The sequence below is a fragment of the Macrobrachium nipponense genome, chromosome 2, assembly GCF_015104395.2.
Source record: "Macrobrachium nipponense isolate FS-2020 chromosome 2, ASM1510439v2, whole genome shotgun sequence".
NCBI lineage: Eukaryota > Metazoa > Arthropoda > Malacostraca > Decapoda > Palaemonidae > Macrobrachium > Macrobrachium nipponense.
Window position 1 is genome coordinate 47,523,571 of NC_087201.1, and position 12,383 is coordinate 47,535,953.

The window sequence follows — 12,383 nt, forward strand, 5'->3', positions numbered from 1 at the left end:
TTTCTAGCACAATATTTTGATTTATGGTGAATTTATGAAAAAACTTTTTCCTTACGTCCGCGCGGTAACTCTTCCGAAAAAAATCATACATGCGATTGTCGTAATGTTTGCACCATTTTAAATTAGCCGTTACATAAAGTTTTAGATATGGAAATGTGCGCAATTTCATGCACAATACAACTAAAAACAACCCATGTTTGTAGCTTTTATCAATTTTGAAATATTTTCATATAAAAAAGGATAAGTGACATTTTCAACCTTCGGTCAACTTTGACTCTACCGAAATGGTCGAAAAACGCAATTGTAAGCTAAAACGCTTATATTCTAGTAATATTCAAGCATTTACCTTCATTTATGGTGAATTTATGAAAAAAATAACATTTTCTTTACGTCCACGCGGAAGGTAAACTCTTCCGAAAAAATCATACGTGCGATTGTGGTAATGTTTGCACCATTTTAAATTAGCCGTTACATAAAGTTTTATATATGAAAATGTGCGCAATTTCATGTAGAATACAACAAAAAATAATTGAAGGTTGTAGCTTTTCTCATTTTTGAAATATTTGCATATAATCACAATAAATAGAAAAAAAAACACGTTCGGTCAACTTTGACTCTACCGAAATGGTCGAAAAACGCAATTGTAAGCTAAAACTCTTACAGTCTAGTAATATTCAATCATTTATCTTCATCTTGAAACAAATTCGAAGTCTCTAGCACAATATTTAGATTTATGGTGACTTAAAAAAAAAAAAACTTTCCTTCCCTCTGTGCGAGGATTCTCCGCCACAAATCTCCGAAATGCGTACGTCCCATTCTCGGAATATTTGCTCCGTTTCATATTAGGCATTTCATAGAGTTTTATATGAAAATATGCGCAATTTCATTTAGAATAAAAAGAAAAATATTTGAAGGTTGTAGCTTTTCTTATTTCCGAAATAATTACATATAAAAAAAATATATATAAAAAAATTCGACATTTGGTCAACTTTAACTCGTCAGATATGGTCGAAAACTGCAATTTTAAGCTAATACTCTTACAGTATAGTAATATTCAATCATTTGTCTTCATTTTGAAAGAAATTGGAAGTCTCTAGGACAATATTTAGATTTATGGTGAATTTTTGAAAAAAATATTTGTTTACGTCCGTGCGTTACGAATTCATGCATTATTTTGTGATATTTTCTCTGTGTTGCTTTTATCGTTTTACAATGTGTTATGTACCAAAATGATCGCAATTTAGTGTACATTACAACGAAAAAAAAGTAACTTGTTACCTTTAACTGTTTTGCGCACAGCGCGATTTGAATACAATTATATATGAAATTTAGTTTTTGCGCTATCATATATCGCATTATTTATATATGATAATGATAATTTTTTTCATTTCTGATGGTTGCATACTAAACTTCAGCCAATGAAAAAAAAAGGAGCCAAAAATGAACTCTTAATCTTGAAAACTAAGCACGCTGTGATTTTTTGAAAAAAAATATTTTTTCCGCTTCCGCGCTCACTCTGAAACACCTGCGGCACACGGGAGACTTTTTTTTTTTACCGCTTCGGCGTTTAAGGGTTAATAAGATTAAGTGATATTAAATAATACAAATAATTCTCTCTCTCTTTTTGTTTTGTATCATTTTTCAGTAATCCTTTGACCTAAAGATAGCAGCAATTATTACAGATTCACTAGATAGCAACACTCCCCTCCCCTTGCTATCAGGTTTCTTGACATTTGTGACAGCTCCACCCTGGCCCTTCTCTCTGAGCCAGAAAGTTAAAAGATTGGGTTTTCATTCATTCTTACATAATTTTTTTTATTTATAAACTAAAATCTTACTAATTCACTATAGTATTTTCTTAAATGAATTGATATTAATGCTGTTTACATTAATATTATTTGGAAATTAGTAACTCATTTTACCATACAAAAAACATACATCTCAGTAAGAGAGAGAGAGGATTATTTTTATCATTTATTACCATTTAATCTTATTAAACTTAATACAATATTAATCAGTATTAATATTTGAAACTTAGTAAATCAGTTTTGTATCAGTTTTAGTCATGCAAATAACATCAAAATAGTGCACTAATTATTGAATATATTTATCAACGGAAAAATCTGTGAATCTGGAGAACGCGATTAGGGGGTCCATGTGTATCTTCACGAAGAGGAACTTGCAAAAACCCTTGCATGAGGCGTATCGACAAACAGATGGACTTTCCCCCTATTTCTAAAGAAAGGTCTAGTATGAACGCCACTGGATATTTGTCCAGGATAATTTTTTCATTCGACTTACTGAAATCTACAGACATGGACCGAGTAATCTTTCTAAGGCACCGCCAGTAGCGAGATGTATGGGGAGGTGCTGGACCTAATAATGCCCTCTTCTTCACACTTGCCGACCTCTTGTTCTACCTGTTCCCTAATCTTAAAAGGAATCCTATATGAAGACATAAAAGGGCTTCGTCTTCTCTTCAAGATGAACCTTTTGTTCTAACACATTAGTTAATCCCTTTAAATAAACAATATCTGCAATATCAGCCAAGACATTACCTAATTGCTCAATATATTCTTTATATTCTGCATTAGCTAAATGATCCCTAAAAACCTGCCTCAGAAAACTCATTCTGCTCTCTTACAATAGCAACAGAATTGTTATCATCAATCAATTCTTCAAAATCTAGGATATATGTACTCTGATACTTCCTAATCGTGTCATTATAGTTTGACAATTCTACCCTTGTGACACCTGTATACACGTCATTAACAGATACAGTACTAACAACTCGAGCTTTGAGCTTTGAGCTACCTTCAACAATACACGCTTGTTTAGGCATTTTGGCCACCTTTCAACTGAACCTTCACTAAACTGAACATACTTGGCTCTAAAATAACATCATCAATCAAAACAGCTTTATATATACTATTCATCTGGCTATCAGGCACAATACCACCTTGAAACTGATTTTTTACCCCAGAATGAACTTTATCATAAACATTACTCACATTATAATCAGCATTACCTCCTTTACCATCAACATCACCCATTTCTTCAATAGCCACATATGGGACAAAAACCCCAAGAATCCCAACAGTTATGCCTCCAGTCCCAGTATGCACAGACATTTCATTATGCCGACACACGGAGTGACACAATAAAATCCAATTCCCCAAAGCTCCACCTTTTATAACCAACACCAATTTATCCATTAATCAGTTGCCTAGCAAAAAACAAATGTTTGCTGCATCCAAAACATTCAAATTATGCGCTTGAACATCACAAGCTTTTTCCTTGGTATTTTTCAATGGGTACTGACAAAACAACAGATAAAAAATCATAATCCAACAAATTAACCGACGTTCCCTGCACAGATAAATATTAAAATTGCTGAATCAAACGCTGTCCCGTTCATCTAAAACTTCTATAATATTTAACTGCAAAACTTCTTAAAATGCCCTATCCTATGGCAATTAAAACAACTGAACTGTGGCATCCGATCCATAAATTTCTTATCACTGTTAACTTTGGCCACAGGGCCACTGCAAGCAATATTAGGCTCTTTATCTGGTTCTACTCTCCCGCAAGAACTCCCAGATGCAAAAGTTGAATGGCCTTTCAGTACTGCATCAGAAGAAGTGCTAACAACTGGCAGGCATTTCGGGGTATTCCCACAAACCTGAGAAAAATTGAATGCTTCATCAGATGCAGAGTCTGTGTTCTTATCACAACTATTTACTCCCTCATGTATGAGCATAGATAAGCATAACCTCACTGTCATGATTTGCCCATTGAGACCCTCTCATTATCTCTACTAAATCTCCTATGGCTACATGAAGTTGAGAACTAAAATCAACCAAAGACTGCTGACTACTGCTGGTTTTATACTACTGGTTTTAAACTGCAGACTAACCCTCCACAATCTTCAGACCCATGGCCTATCTTAAGAAATTCTTGAAGATCTGATAAAGTCCTACAACTGGCAAATCGATAACCACGACAATGAAGACTCAAGTCCTTGTTCTTAAAGTGTAACAAAGACTCAGCTAATCTGAACACCTCTGTCATCTGTAATTCCCTTAACATTCAGAAAACTATTAAAATTTTCAATAAAAGTCTGCACTGGTTAGGGCATTTCACCATCCACGAAAACGGATGAACTTCTGCCATAATTCTGGCCCTCTTTATTCAAACATCTTACTAAAACTTTGTGCTTCCTCGAAGGTATGATCCATTTCCCCCTTGGCTGATTACAAATTCAAAAAGTTATCTTCAAACAAATGAAACTCAAAAACACCAAAAAGAAAACTATTTCCCAACTGGAAAAAAACTCAAAAATGTCAAAAGTAACCGAATTCCCCCCCAAAAAGTTCCCATACAAGAAAATGAAAAAAAAAAAAAAAAAAAAAAAAAATCAAACACTCTTTTAATCCACAACTAATTCACAATTAATTCATATGTAATTTACAACCCCACATAGAAATAAAAACACATTCATGATGCATGCATAGCTGATCATGAGAAAAAAAAAAAAGTTCAGCCTCAAAAAAGGAAACGCAAGTCCAGCCCAACTAAAGAAAACAAGACTAGGGTAAGAGAGGGAGAGAGTTTAAAAAAATTTCCCCCTCCTTTCTCAGCAGCACATGACGACTTCGTTTTCCACTCCCCAAACTTCCTCCTTATCCCCAAATTTGCAAGCAAGGAAAAAATTGCAAAATGCATCTCCAAAGATGGCTCTGGTTACCAAGCCAAAAATGCCTGAGGTTTACATGAATCCCCAACAAAGACACCTTCATATGTATATGTATGTAAACAAAAAACTAAACAGAATACAGGCAGTCCCCGGCTTACGACGGGTTCGGCTTACGATGTTCCAAGGTTACAACGCTTTTCAATGATATTGATTCGAAATTATTTCCAGGTTTACGACGCATGTTCCAGGGTTACACTGCCTACAACGCTGATCTGGCAGAAGAAATAAAGACTCCAAAAATGCAAAATAATCAATATTTGAAGGGTTTTTTATGACAAATGCAATAAGAATACAGTTTGCATAGTTTTTAATGCACCCAAAGCATTAAAAGTAAGGTTTTCTTAGGATTTTTGACGATGTTCTGGCTTACGACGATTTTCTGCTTACTAGGCATCTCAAGAACGGAACCCCAGTCGTAACTCGTAACCATGCAATATGAGAAGAAAAATAAAATAATTACTAATAAGATCCAAATAATGACAACCAAGAATAAAAGGTATACATATCTGAACAGTTACATTCCTCCACTTCTGAACACTTGCCACAGCATGGAGTCTATTTCCTAAAAAAAAAAAAAAAAAAAAAACAGCCGCTGCCTGTATTTCTACAGACATGAAAACTAAACATAACTAAAAAGTCAAGCATAACAATGCAATACCAAGTATAAAATGACACGCAATCTCAATGCACATAAATCACTAACCACACTACCGAGACATAGAGGAGAGGCGGAGGGTGTCCGACTCTGGGTGACCGCCTACACCCGAGCCAAATTGCTGACCACGCCAAAACCCATTCCTCCCGCAAGAATACCAACATCTCATTGTTTCTCATACAACTAAGTATATAAATGAATTACCTACGACCTGTCTACAAACGGCCTACTTAGGAAGCGACCAATTGTTTTATACATTATACTGGCCTGCGTTTCAAAACTTTTTTTTACAAAGGTCAAGGGTCTTCCAATTGATTTGGGACCCTTTTTGCAAGCTGAATTCAAACATACTGTTCATTGTCTTGGGTTCGGTCTGGTTTCTCAGATGTGGTCTATTTCTATTCCAGCATATTTTTCCAAAATATTACAGTTATCCAAGTGTTTTTGGGCTTTGTTTTTGCAAAATCTGGTTGTGGGTAACCTTTAATAAGTATTTTTATTTCTCTTTTCAGGTCTAGTTATGTATAAAAATGGATCAGAAGTGTAAAAACCTTCCTAATAGGTTCTTTTACATTTGCGGACATGTTCTCCCAATCAAGCAAAAATCACGGATTTTGTGAAGAAGGCATATCAAGCTTACTTTGGAGTCAAATTAGGGGACCATGATAAGCCATTCGCTCCCCAAATCTGCTGCAAAACATGTGTACAGAACTTATGGGATTGGAGGAACAAGAGAAGGAAGAGTATGCCATTTGGTGTCCCAATGGTGTGGAGGGAAGGGAAAGATCACGTTACCGACTGCTACTTTTGCATGACAAATCTAAAAGGCATCAATCGCAAGAACAAGCACCATGTTCATTACCCTGATGTTCCTTCTGCCATAAAGCCAGTCCCCCATGGCCCTGATCTTCCTGTTCCTGAGCCAGTCACCATGGAACCTAATTCTGATCCTGAATCTAGTGACACGACTGATACAGCTGAGTGTGGTGCATACAGGACAGAAGACGACGACCAACTAGTACCTTTGACCCAAGCCGAACTCAATGACCTGATACGAGACCTGAACCTTTCCTAGGAGTCTGCCCAGCTACTGGGTTCTCGTCTAAGAGAGAAACATTTACTGGCACCAGGAACAACATTCTATTGGTATCTGGACCATGCGAGAGAATTTAGAAAATTCTTCACGTTTGATGAAGCATCTTCACTGGTCTACTGTAACAATATTGCTGACCTGATTGAATTACTTGGTCTGAAGTATGATGCTATGGAATGGAGACTTTTCATTGACTCATCTAATAGAAGTCTCAAGGCAGTTCTGAATAATGGAAATAAGTTTTCATCGATCCCTGTTGGGCACTCAGTTGAAATGAAAGAATCCCACAAAAGCATGGAACATCTGTTGTCTGCTCTGAACTACCAGGAACATAAATGGTTGATCTGTGGAGACCTTAAAGTTGTTGGACTCGTCCTAGGACTTCAAGGTGGTTACACAAAGTATCCATGCTTTCTGTGCTTATGGGATAGCCGTGCTGATGACCAGCATCATGTCAGACAAGAGTGGCCATCAAGATAATAATTAAAACCATGGTCACACAACGTTCTGTCCCACCCTCTGGTTGAACCGAGAAAGATATTGCTTCCACCCATCCACATCAAACTCGGTCTCATGAAGACCTTTGTAAAGGCATTGGACAGGGAAGGTAGAGGATTTGCTTTCCTCCATCAGATGCTTCAATAAAAATGCATGGAGAAACTTAAGGCAGGTATATTTGATGGTCCTCAAATAAAGGAACTCATCAAGAATGCTAGTTTTGATGATGCACTGAATCCTGTTGAATTCTCTGCCTGGTTGTCCCTTAAGTCAGTCATGCAAACTTTCTTGGCAACTACAGAAGTTCCCAGTATCAGAAGGTGGTTGATTAATTAATGGAGAATTTCTGCCACCTTGGTGCGTGCATGTCAGTGAAAATGCACTTCCTCCGGTCTCATCTGGACTATTTTCCAGAGAATTGTGGAGACTTCAGTGAAGAACAGGGTGAACGCTTTAACCAAGATATCAGTGCGATGGAGGAACGCTATCAAGGCCGAGGGAATGTCAACTTTCTGGCCGACTACTGCTGGAGTCTGAAAAGGGATGTGGAGTCTGCTCAGCACAAACGGAAGTTCCTGAAGAGACCATTCATCTATGAGAAGCTTCCTTAGTTCATTATACTCTTCTTCCTATCTATTAAAAATATTTTGTAAGCCTTCTGTGAATAAATCAGTAATATTTTCAATATTGTGTTTCATTCACCTACAAATAGATCAGCATTTAGGATATTTCTGATATGCTAATATTTCATTAACTTGGTCTGATTGAGTAAAATGAGCATGATTCTTGGATTCAGTGCAAAAACTGGCCTAAAATCAGGTATATGTTAGACCTTGAAAACAGCGGAGGCCAGTGTTATTAACCCCCTGACCACCACGCTGTATAATTAGCTGCCACCACTCTGTAACCAAGGCTGCCTAAGTCTGTAACGTGGTCAGCCCTGAAAGTCTATCTTACAAATGCACAAAGACAACTCCGAATAAGCTTAGGCAACTGAATTAAACTCCAAACTACAAAAATAGAAAAAAAAACTTTATTCTATAAAAACAAGTAAGATTCTGTCTATCAGATAAAGTTGAATTAACCAAGTCAAAGGCAATCTGGAATGAAACTCGAGTAAACCTCATATAGAGAAAACGGGACATCCTTACTTGAACACGAACATTGTTCATTTCAACCAAAAAGAGAAAAAATCACTTTCACGTAGTAAAAATAGTTTCTTCACTCCATTACTCCAGTAAATAGGTCATGGGGCTTATCAAAACAAACAGACAACACACCAACAGAGTTTCTGTCAAAAGGAAAATATGGCCCATATTAAAATACATTATAAATGAAACATTAGTACATCTCATATGAATCCTCATAAACGAAATATCAATCATAATGGAAATGCATGATAAAATAAAAGGTTTGCTGCATTAGTACATCTCAGAAAATTTAAAAAAAACTTGGAGATTAGTAAAAATGTTTCACTTACTTCTCTAAGTCCATCTTCACAGTCTCTCTTGTGGTCTCCCGCATGACCCTTAAAGTAATACGATAAAAGGCTATGGACAATCATACAAACTCTTCGATAAGACACTCCCCCTTTGTATGACATCACTGACATGAAATGAGTTCGTTAGCGGGAAGATTTCATGAAAACACTTCATAATCTTACTGATAATTTAGAAAATCCCCAAAATAACAGGATTTCTGTAGTCTAGTTCTTAGGGATTAATAACTGACTTGTCTCAAAAGGTAAAATCTATCACTCGCTGGTTCCACCCATTGGAACACACTCGCATACTTCTCTTCTGTTTGGGCCATACCCATTAACACCTCCTGTTGTGAGGAAATTCCATGACGCACCCAGGGTCAACACTCAAGGTGACCAGAGTCATTATATCTTGCTAGTGAAGAATATTTCCTTTTGTCTCTGTGAGAGCCAGTGCTGATGACTATCATTTCGAAGAATGTAGCATCAACAAAAATGTTTTGGCATTCGCTTTTCTGATCTCCTGATCTGAGGTTCTGCTATCATTTTCACAGGACAGCAAAAACAGTCTGTGCACCTGTATGAGTGCTGAACTATAAAATATCTGCTGTATACAACTTAACACATACATAACACACTGGGTGCCAGCGATAATCATAATATAATAAGATTGAATCATACATATACTCACCAGTGATAAATGTTGATTACAGATGATGATGATGAATTAGCTATGAAGTCTGATGAATGACAATGAAGACGACTGCACAGCAGAGTAGTGGAGTTACATCTTCTCTGAGGGTGCCTCTTCCCTTCTTCAGGAGGCACTTTGTCAAGGGTTTTAGGAGGCACCACCTTGTTGAGGTAATTGATAATTTTTATTAAGGTGTTACAATAAGATCATTCACACAAAATTCGAAAAATTAGTGGGGCTTTCCTCAGAATGATCCCATGCTTCTATCTTCATCTGCAGCTCCTTGGCTTTCCTGATCATTTTGTACAGGTCTTAAAATTCTACAAAATCTTGCTCCATAGGGGGTGTAGAAGAGTTCATGAACAAGGGCGGAGAGTTCACTTCTACCAAGAGCCATTGCAAAGTTTCTACTATCTTCATATTCCTTCTCTATGAAGGAGACAGCACTTTTTGTCACGCCATAACAGACTGCTACTTCTCCGTGACTTTTGCCCTCTCTTAACATTACAAGTCATGTCTACTTTCTCCTTATTGGTCATTAACTGTAACTTCCTTTGGCTCTTAGGCTCTTTGCCAGAAGCCTTAAAAGAAGCAGGGCATTTAGGAGCCATCTTAGGACACGATTAAAAAAATATGTTTCATCCGTAGTACCGCACGCAAAAAACACACAAAAGAGAGATACACAGTGAACTGGGAGGCTGGGCAGAGATGTTGGGTCATTTGCAGATATCAGTAAACACATATGTAGGCATGTATACATACAGTATTGTGCATACATATAACATTAGTATTCTTAACATACTGCACAGTTTATAGATATGTATTTTGTCTATTTATAAGATGATTTTGAAATAACAGTGTTTTAGGATGATATGTAATATGTAGAGCATAAAAATACGTAAGTACGTAGTTTGCAGAATGACAGGACTAGTGGGATTTGTTTATTGTCTGCAGAGTACATTTTCATGTGATATTCATAAGTATATTATATTGTGACTACTGTAAATACAATTTTTATGAAAAAAATGATATACACTAATTTTCAAATATTGCAATACAGGCAGTCCCCAGTTATTGGTGGGGTTCTGTTCCAACGGCTTGATGATAAGCAAAAATCACCAATAACCAAAAATTGGTGCATATCAGCACCAATAACCGGTTAATGGTACCTCTGTTAGGTACATATTGGCACATTTCGGAGCTGAAAAACATTTTTCAGCACTGGACAAGCCCCATAAAACCAGATCAACAATAACCCAGGACTGCCTGTACTGCAATAGTATATTAATGTAAACATACCAAATTTCAATTACAATTTTTTTCTTCAAGTGTTTTACCTGAACTAGTGGTCAACAGACAAGGAAAATGCAAGCTTGGATGCTGTATAGCCAGGCACACTCGACACCTTATTGGCTGGCATCTGCAAAGCAGCCAATCCAGGAACGCCATTCATTTTCCTTGGTACTTATTGTCTGTACACTTGGCGATGATTGGGTGGACCTTCAAGATCATTCAGCAAAAATAGGATTGTGGGAGGCTGCATCTTGGCCAGTTCACTGCATAGTAATAGCATCTTCTGATTGGGTGTAATCGAGTCTTTGTGTGTAGTTTTAGAGCCTAAACAAAAGGAGGTCATGAAACCTGAGGAGAAGGTAAAACTTCTCGATAAGTTGAAGGAAGGCAAGTTAGCATGACATTTTTGCATGAATTAGAGTACAGTAAAGTACATAAAGAAGAAAGAGTCAAGAGATACGAAAGGCTGTAAGCATGAGCTTCTTTGGTAGTGCAAAACTGATTCAACAGTTTGCAATAAGACAATCACTAAAATCGAATCAGCATTGGAATTTTGGATAAAGGACTGCCGTAAGAAGAACATGCCCCTCCCAGTAATTTTCAACTATACTATGGAAGGCAACAATGACATACAGGCACTGGAAGGCCATAACATACAGGCACAGGAAGGCAATGACACAGGGGAATTAGAATTCTTAGGCTTCAACAAACTGCGTTAGAAGAGGAGGATGAGGGAAAGCCACAAGCAGGACCATTGTCAGCTCCTCAAGGTTTTCAGGCCAGCAAGGGGTGGTTTCACCACTTTCAGAGGCAGTTCCACCTGAAGAATATTTCTCTGCATAGGGAAGTAGCATCTGCAAATACGGAAGCAGCCGCAAAATATCCAGAGACCTTCAAGAAAACAATAGAGAAGGGTTAACATCCAGAACAGATGTTAAATATGGAGACTGGCCTGATCTGGAAGAGGATGCCGTCCTGGACATACGTGCCTCATGAAGGATGAAGCCAAAGCCTTCGGATTTAGGCAAAGATGGATAGGCTTACCCCAGGGTCCTCAAGATGCAAAACCCCAAGGCCTGGATCACCAGTCCTTACAGATCACTGGTTCATCAGAGCCTCATCCCTCAAGTTAGGCAATACCTGAACAACTTGTGCATGGAACTAAAGGTGATGATTATGGATTATGCTGGTGGCAACCTGTGGGTCTTTACTACAAGGGAGTCCAGCTCTTGTTCTTTCCCTGCCAACATCACCTCTCTTCTCCAGCATATGGACCAGGGCGTGATCGTTTGAAGGATGTAGACCTTTGTGGTAAATTTCTGTACTTATCAATATTTAGAGCAGTTCAGTTCTCTGGTGCTTGGTAGTATCTCCCTCTTGGTCCATATGAGTCCTTACAGGGTTCATCAGACAGAAATTTAACCCTCATAACAGTTTTATTCCTGGCCTTGGCTTCATCAGAGAGAGTTGATGAACTGTATAGCAACTCTCTTATTGTTAAACATAAGGGATTGGGGGTCTGTAGCCTTCAAATTTGTCCTGGAATTTGTAGTGAAGACTCAAAATCCCTTGGTTCACCATGACAGATTCAAGTCTTTCTCGATCCCTCTTTGTCCTTTAAGGGTACTGCATAGTTACCTAAAAAGAACTTGGCATCTCAAGAGTGTCAAAAGACTTTTTGTTAACATAGGCCAGAATAAAAAGAAGTGTCCAAGAACCACCTCCTTTTTGACTAGGGAAACTGATTAGACAAGCTTAAAGTAGTTTTTGGCATTGTTATCAATATACAGTGCATGCAAGAGCACATTGTGTTAGGGGCCTAGGTCCTTCCATTGCTTTCAAAAAGAACTAGTTGGTTCCCATCCTTATTTGCAGGATTTTGCCCACAGATCCTTAGACACTTTTACTTTGGGT